Source organism: Brachycentrus maculatus, unplaced genomic scaffold (genome assembly GCF_059751285.1).
Source record: "Brachycentrus maculatus isolate JH-2025_06_01 unplaced genomic scaffold, ASM5975128v1 h1tg000769l, whole genome shotgun sequence".
Lineage (NCBI taxonomy): Eukaryota > Metazoa > Arthropoda > Insecta > Trichoptera > Brachycentridae > Brachycentrus > Brachycentrus maculatus.
Genome location: NW_028281498.1, coordinates 123,209 through 132,872, shown reverse-complemented (window position 1 = coordinate 132,872; position 9,664 = coordinate 123,209). Strand labels below are relative to the sequence as shown.

General features: G+C 27.8%; 1 protein-coding gene across 2 annotated transcripts in view; it reads left to right on the top strand.

The window, feature by feature from the left end:
- The first annotated feature begins 1,964 nt into the window (after positions 1–1,964).
- Positions 1,965–9,664, top strand: part of LOC148300251 (G protein-coupled receptor dmsr-1-like) — a 93,404-nt gene continuing 85,704 nt past the window's right edge. For both annotated transcript variants that reach the window (XM_088275051.1, XM_088275050.1), the window contains exon 1: positions 1,965–2,022. The gene's annotated coding sequence lies outside the window, so the exon portion shown is untranslated. The remainder of the gene's footprint in view (positions 2,023–9,664) is intronic.

Here is a 9,664-nt window from a genome sequence, read left to right as displayed (position 1 = left end):
CTACCTCAGCGGAGAAGCGACGTAATGGTTAGTTAGTTAGTTAGTTACTTACTTATTTAATGGTAAGGTCACCTTTAACGATTAGATGACACAGATTTTTTGCGATGCAGTGGCCTATTCACTATTGGGTACAACAGATAAGGGTTAGAAGAAAAAATAAAGTCCATTTTTTTTTACATAATAGTATGTAATGTCCTTCACCGCGAGCTCCATTGCTAACGTTACTCGTATCTTAAGAAATATATTCCACTCCTACATATATCTAAGAATCTAAAGTCTTCATATAAACAATGAGCAAGTCACACAGCACGCATTATTTAGGTGCAAATATGGATCAACGAGAAGAATTTAGAAATAAAATTCAATCATAAAAACGCAAATCTTTTTACAGTTATTCTGATAAAACATTTTTTTAATATCAAAATGTTAATGTCAAAAGTGTTTATTTTGTTGAATGGTAAAGCGAGATCTGGGTCTTCATATATTATATATTCAAACATTGTCCTCTTAAGTTTTCACACCCTTAGACACAAGTAAATCTTCCATAATTCATAAATATTTTCTTACATAAATCACATTCGCTTCACATCGCAATATATAAAAACAATATACAAACAACATGAATGGTTTTAGAATAAAAAGTACTATTCTGAACGATTCAATATTTCGTGTTACATAAATGGTGTGTGTTTTTTTTCCATTTCACTGATGTTTAAAATAATTTATCTTTATATTTTATGGTAAATGTTTCTACGCAATAAACGAAACGCCGCATAGCCCTATTACACGACAAATGGAAAAGCTATGTAAATATGAATTTTATTTATAAGAATATATATATATATATATATATATATATATATATATATATATATATATATATATATATATATATATATTTATTTATATATATATATATATATATATATATATATATATATATATATATATATATATATATTTATTTATATATATATATATATATATATATATATATATATATAAATATATATATATATATATATATATATATATATATATATATATATATATATATATATATATATATATATATATATATATATATATATATATATATATATATATATTTGTATATATATATATATATATATATATATATATATATATATATATATATATATATATATGTATATATATATATATATATATATATATATATATATATATATATATATATATATATATATTTATATTTATATATATAATCCGAATTGTATTTTAAATCACAAATCGTATGTGATTGCACAAACAATTTTCTAAAATTATCGTTTTATAAATGAATTTTGTAAAATGTGCATCATCACGGGAAAACTCAATGAGGAGTCAAATTATTGTAATTTGGTATTTGTAATTATGTGTTTGGTGAAATAAACAAATTAATATAGCTTTACATTGACCTTGAGGTAGTATTTGAAAAAAATGGCATTATATAAATTAGTGTTAGATAAACTAGATCGTTACGTATTCGAGGGCAAGGTGATCACTCCAGCGCTTCTAGTATCAGTCCAGGGTGTAATATTTGAGTGAAGAATCACGTCCAGCATGGTAGCTAAACACGCTAATCATTACACCACGGAGGTGGACAATTGATTCCTAGAGGGGTCAAAAAAATAAAAGGAGAATGTTTAACCTAATATTTATTTATTTAATGGTACATGAAACGTGGGACTAAGATAATTGAACAAAATAATTTATTTACTTTAAATGTTGTAAACATCTTGTATAACAATTATAAACATTATCCCCTTATTGCTAAGAAGCAATATCAGCTAATCAAACAACAATGCAGTGCCCTATACACCATTGGGTGAGGATAAAAGTTAAAAGAAGAAGTAAAAATAAAAATAATACTATCCTGGAATTTTTTTATCGAAAACCTATTTTTTAGTTTGTTATCTAACTGTTATTTTTTTATATTTTCAGAAAGTATGGAGACGAACTAACTGTCTTGGGCGAAAGCCGGAGTCCATCTGAATTTCGGTAAATGCCTTTATTTATTCAATGAGCTGTTAGGTACCGGCTGAATAACTCTGTATGTACATTAGACCCTTCAGTTGTATTATTTTTGTTTGTACAAATATACATCAAAATATTATTAGAGCATGTTTCAAATCAAATAATGGCAACCGTAGTACTGATTACATTTAAAATGTCGTATTTGCCATATCCGTTCAGTGAGTAGGAAGTCTGTAATATACAAATATATTTGATTCAGTTAATACGTAGAATTATACTAAAATTAGTTTCAATATATTAAGATGGTTTGGACATGTGGAACGAATGGGTGAAAAATAACAATATAGGCTTATGTAGTAAGAAATAGAAGTGGGAGAAGACCGAGAAAAATTCGGCATGACCATGTATTTGAAAAATGTACCTAAGGGTAGATATGTAGATTAGACAAAATCGGTGAGTATGTATGAGGCGTTGCATGAATATGAAAAGGGCGAAGAATCTTCTTAGTGGTGTGGAGTTCTATTCTTTCTGCCTACCCTTGAAGCGGGATAGTGGTCAGTTAGTAAATTAAAAGAAAAATAACATAAAAAAATATCCATAATTAAATGAAAGAAAAGACGAGAAATAAATACACTTTATTTTAATACAAAAAATAAGTAGATTAGTAAAAAAAAATAATTAAGTTTCGCAGTCAAGCTGAATTCATTTCACTAGCTTTAAAGCATTTTAAATAAACTTAGGAAAAAAGAATACTTTTGGTTGAAGAACACTACTGTTTTCAATGATAATTTTCTATTTTTGTTTGTTTTTTCACTGACGAATATACTCGTATAATGATTCTGACGTGCTTCTTTCCAAAATGATTATTTTATATTTATTTTTCTTTCTCCTCGTACTAAAGCATTACCTCCGTAATACAGTGACACTTTATACAGTATACACATGCATACACTAATACCCGTACATAGATACTAGGTACAGACATTAAAGAGACATAATTCATTTCTAGTCCCAGGACTCGGTTGAATCCTTAACGTAACTGACAGACTCGTGTGTCATAACAAATGTCAACATTTTGGCATATCATTAAAAGTGATTTAAATTTCCGTGTCAGAAAGACTGGTGTATTTCTCCCTGAGACTAAAACAAACGTAACTTTTCAATTTACCAATTTCATTATTTATATTTTTTCAATACTCAGAAAAGTAAATATATGTGTACATATGTATTTATGTGTATGTGTTATATATTTCTTATCATAGTATAAAGAAAAATTGAAACTAAGTAATTATGTACTTGCATTTTCAACTTGTAAAATATGTCAGATTTCAATTTTCTATTGAGGTTTCCGAATGGATGAGACCCAAATGAAAAATGAACTTGAAAATGTTTGTTTTTTCTTTTGAATGTAAATATTTCGATTAATTGATTCGGCAGTCACTTTGTGGTAAAACGTTAATTAAAAAAAATATTTCCAATTCCGAATCTTGACTAATTTTAATTTGTGCAGTAGAAGTTGTCAACCAGCGATTCTAGATTCATCCATATATTATTCAAATTTACACATCAAAATCCATTTCATTAATTTGATTTCATTAAATCATACATTAAAGCCTTGCTTTAATTTCCATATTTGTAATTATTTTTATAACACACTACTCAAATTCATTAATTTAAAATTAATTTTCTCAGAAAAAATATTGCCTTTCCGCCAGGAGCTAGAAACTGAGAAAAAAGAGTATTTTTCCGACATATTTTTATTTTAGAGTTTAACTCAAACGCCTTTGAGGTAGGTATTTTGACGAAAACTGCACTTTATAATAAATCCAATATCATTTTTAACATTATTTTTAAATGATTTTAATTAAGGAAATATAAATTTCTTTATTCGTATAACTTACAAGTACGTTTTTTTTAAGTTATAATTAAGACTTTATGTAACTGGATATTTATTAGAAAATATAGGCATCGGATATTTTTAAAATTATTTTAAACTTTCTTTTCTAAAGCTAATAAGGGTCTTATTAAGTATACAGAGTATCAAAAGTATACATACACAGACTTTGAGTTACTCATAATTTAGTGTTCAAGCGAACCAAGTTAAGAAATATATATATAATTTCATATTTAAAACTCTCTGGTTATTTATATAACGAGTATAAACTTTTCACATAAAGTTGAGAAATTTGTAATGAAACTCAAAATGTTCATATTTTTACATGTTCGATATTTTAATTAATAACTTGGTGATTTCTAATTCCATAACTTACAAAATAACTTTGTTATAAAACAATATATTTGCTTTGTTCTTTACAATTGTGTAATTTCATATTTTAAATATGCTGCGGTTAGTCCCGTTTCTGACTGTTTCGAAAAATAATTGTTACATTTCACTGTACGAAATTAGAGGAAAAATATAGTAATAAATTAATTGCAGTTTTCATAACATATATTTGAAGCATATAATAAAAACATGTCCGCTGAACTATTTTTATTGGCAGTTTTTTTTAAGTGTTGGTTTTAATTTTATATTTTAAATACATTTATGATAGGATATTTTAAAATACATCATTTTACAATAAAGGATGAAGGAATATTATAAAATGGGATAAAACTCTATTGCACACTTTTTTATCAATGTAAAATTAATATAAATATTTTTTATTGCTTAATTTAAACAGATTTTAACTTAAGCAGATTTTCATTATTATTATTATTATTTATAAAAAATATAATAATTTACTTTCTTACATTTATGAATGTGTTCTCCCCTTAATGACTGTTTATTGCGTGAGTAATTATGCTCATCATTTTGTAAATCTGTTTCTGATGTAGTGTTTAGCAGACAACTACATGCTACGTTTTTTTCACTATTTTTTTGGGTAAATATTATTTTCACCCCTCGCTACGTGAAGATTAAGATACACCCTTATTTTGCATCTAACTGTCTCACAGAATCCGACATCGTAAATATAAATATATTCTTGTACAAACTTAATTCGAGATTCTCATCTCAAATTACTTGACCCCAGAGATGGTATATTTCGCAATTTATTAAATGAATAATTCAATTATAAAAACTTATTTATGTTTTGACAGATGGTTCCTAATGACCCACTTACTTCTCAATAATAATTTTAAGGGAAAGACAGTTAAAGAAACTTTTGGTAACCTTGTTAAATCAACATTTGAAGTAAGAACTTTACCCTCACCTTAACTTTACCCTAAACAGAATTTGTTCCGACAACCATTCAGAATTATACATTCGTATACTACTAATACTACTAGAACCATCAAGCTGTTCCCCCTTAGGGGTAGTAAGAGAGTATGGAACGCCACACTCGTCTATCCTCATACGCAAACTTTTAACACGACCAGGTTTAAGGTTCTGATTGAACTGATCACACCAAGTATTTTTCGGCCCTCCTCGTTCTTTTCTCCCGCTCACATTAGCCACATATACGTTCTCTCGGTATAACGAGTATTTAAATATATATACATATGTGTATATATATATATATATATATATATATATATATATATATATATATATATATACATATATATATATATATATATATATATATATATATATATATATATATATATATATATATATATATATATATATATATATATATATATATATATATATATATATATATATATATATATATATATATATATATATATATATATATATATATATATATATATATATATATATATATATATATATATATATATATATATATATAAATATATGTATATATATATAGTTCTATTTATGCAAAATAAGATTTTGCAATATTAGAAGTAGTATTAAAAAACGTTTGAAAATACTGTTGAAAAAGGGTGGTTAATTAGATAAACTTAATTAATTATTAGGTACATATAACATAAATTTTCGTAAAACCCAGATAGAATTTATTTGTGTAAAGGTTTTCGGCTTAGACCGTAAATTCTACCTTCTGCGCTTCGGAACAAGGATAAAGCAATAATGAAAAATAACTTAGGGAGACACCCCTTCCTTGGAGCTGAAATTATTTTCAGAGTATTTGCATTTAATTTATGAAATTCAGAACAAAGTCAATAATGTATCAATTTTATTGTTTGTCATTCTCGAAGACATCTATCATTTCCTTAACGATATTCATCAGACTTTATTTAACTTTGAGTCCGAAGGATTATAAACCAACTTGTAATTTTTTATGTAATTTAACAAGGTAATTTTATAGTTACATAGTAATTTAATAATGACTTACGTGGCGTAGTTGAGTAGAAGCCCAACTGCGAAACGCGTTCAATTCCCGCCAATTGAAAAATAAAACAAAATATTTATTTTCCCTTTTTTTGGGTATTTGTGATGTATTTTTCACATTTACCTTTCTCACCCTTAATATCCTACCTCAAGATAAACCTCTAAAAAGTACAGATTTTGAGGGTTATTCCTTTTGAGAAAAAAAATACAAAGTTATCTTGTTAATTATAAAATGAAAAAATCATATGTAAATCAATTATTGATTTTAACCTGTATTTTTTTCGTATTTAAAGCGATGGTTAAGGTGTCTCTATATATAACAAACGTTTCTTGTACTTGAACCCTAGTTTGACGTTGAAGGGTAAAAACAATTTATCCGCCGGTGAAACAAAGAAGGAACGATAAATCTTTTTGCTCAGTGAATATATTTTTCTTGTAAATCTATCTTCTTTTGTCCTTAATAAATCTTCTACGATTTTCATCAATTTTGGGTTCGCTTAAAATATTCGACACTGTTCACTTCTCTTGTCGCCCGTCGGTCGTGTCAACTGCTGGTTCCTTAGAACTATCTGTACCTATACCTTTTTTTGGTGCTAGACCGCCATGGGTTCACTAACACCGACGTTTAGGCACTTTTTTTGAGAGGGATGAAAAATATGATCGTTTTAATTAAAAAAAACGAGTATATTTCCGTTTCATTTCAGTAAGTGATAGCATTGAATCCTTTTAAATTCAGCACCGTTACTCTTGAAAATTTCTTTCTTTCTTCATTTAACCGCTTCGCGAATTAGCTTTCACTATAGATCCACGCGCTTTCCTGTGAGCGCGTTCACTTGGCGTCATGTCCGAGCTCGATCAAATTTGATATACAAAAATCTTTACACAAAAAAAACCTAAGATGCGTTTACATATTTTAATGGCATACATGATTCCATGTGAGTTCCTTTTTTACTGCACAATTTCAAATGAATTGTTTTCGGATTCGTTAAATTATTAATATTTGAACTGACTTTTGTTCTTTTAGTTTACTCAAAGAAAGTTGAATATGTTTTTTACTGATGGCTTTTTGGGTAAAAAATATTTGTAGAAATGCATTCAAACATCTCTTGACAACAGAATAAAAAAAAAATCTGAATTGAAAAATAAATTCTCCCACAGACAATCCACAACACAGTCGTATTCAATGCAACGTATCATTATGTGTTGTACCTACCATGCTTTCGCCTCTACCATACAGAAAATTAGGTATCATTTTCCTAATTATTAATAATTATTTTGTTAGCATGTTTTTTTTCATGTCAGAATCGCGTAGCCTATTTTATCTTTTTTTATATATTTTTTTTAATAAGTTTTATAATAAATAATGAGGAAAGAACAAAAACGTGGTTTAAAAATGACGTGTAACTACATAATTAAAATGCAATAAAAAAATCGTTTCGAACAATTTCTTAAAAAAAAGAGTGTGAAGTAGTTAACCCCTATCCGCACCCAATGGTGCATAGGGCACTGCATCGTAGCGTCACATTGTTATCTTGATCGTTAATTGCATGAAGGCTAGGTGATCAGCGCTGCGCTTCTTGTATCAGTCCAGGGTGATATTAAAAAAAATTGAGTGAAAATATACGTATTTATTTTACCACCCGGAAATCGAACCCGGGACATCCAGCACGGTTACCCAATGCGTCGACCATTACACTACGGAGGTGGACAATACTACAATAATAAGCTTTTATTTTCTCATCATCACGTTGTTTCACCATTATAACTTATTTCATAATATTATACAAAGTTTACTATCTTTCTAGGTCACAATATCCAAATTATCCGAAAATGACTTTACAATATCCCTCATAAAATACAGCGTGAATATGGTTATAATTTCTCAAAGCTTAGTGAAGTTTTTATGGATATTTCACGTGAAATTTTATCAGAACTACTTGAAACTTTTCCCAATAGGGCCGAGTTTGAAAGAGATTCTGGTTTGTATCTTGGCGAGAAATATGGTTCGGCAGGTGGTGAATCTAAGTGTCCCTACAGGTTAGTCAATTTATTAGAGACATTGTTTCAGAAAAACGACTACATAGTCACGCATTTCATCCAATGGTTGTTATATGGATGCATTTTAATTAACATAACTACCTCACTAACCACCACGGCGCTTCCCACGGTAATAGGCAGAGAGAATAGAAAACCACACCACTCTCTGTCTTTGTTAACAATGTTAGCCTTTTCCACATTCATGCATTTCCTCATACATACCCGCAGATTATTCCAACTCCTGTCTTGACCACTTTCAAGTATTTTAAATGCTTATTCATTCCAAGCTTTCCCAGGTCTTCCTCTGCTCCTATTTCGTAGTATATTCTCATCATATAATTGTTCTTTCTTTACTCATTGGTTCTACATGTCCAAGCTTTCTAAACACACATTTTTTTTATTAATATCTCAATATAGATGAAGAATATGATGTCTTGGTATTTACAGGGCTTACATATCACATAATACATGTGTAACATTCATCATTTTACCGATGAATGACAACCGCACTAAATCATTGGTAGAATGGTAAATTTTTCATCAAAATAGCAATTTTATGCGTTAGTGATTTAAATGTCGAACTATTGTTTTTAATAAATAAATTCAGACTTTTCTTTTTTCGAGTATTTCCAAACAGAATGTTTTTGAAGTAAGGTATGTATGTAAAACCTCAGTTGGCATTTCCATAAAATATTTCATGTTTAAATCATGAACGTGTGTCGATCATACTTTTATTATTTATTTAGCATAGGGTCCAGTGAGACATGAGTGCCGATTTTACCTCACCACCAGACAAAATGTCCGAGTATTAATATGTCAAAATATTGAGGAATATCTTTATGTTTTACACGTTTTTTTTCTAACAGTGTAAATATTTACATTTATCTTAGAAATTTTCCACTGATTTATTTGAGAAAATTTCTTATTGGTTAAACATTCCATCTTAGAATTTTTAGCTGAAGAAATATGCTTACCTTAAGAATCATTTTATGATTTTTTTTTTCATAGGTATTTGCTAATTAGATATTAGGAGATTTTAAATGTTAAGGTTTATAAATGTAATAATTTTCAAAAAATATTCCTAACTAGAATATTTTTTTATCTAACTTGAAAGAAAATGTTTGCCATAATTAGGCTGTAATGAGTAACAGATAATCACGAATATGATACGATAAAATGCATCGTTTACTGACAGCTCAAGCACTCAAATATATTAAAATGCAATAAGCGGTTGTTTTGTAAATAAACAAGTTGATGTAATCTACAGTTTTATGGTTAGCAACAAAACCAAACCACAGTTGCTAAGGAAATAACTGATTACATACTATTTTATCTTATATAGGGAAACAAACGAAGCGTGCATACGAT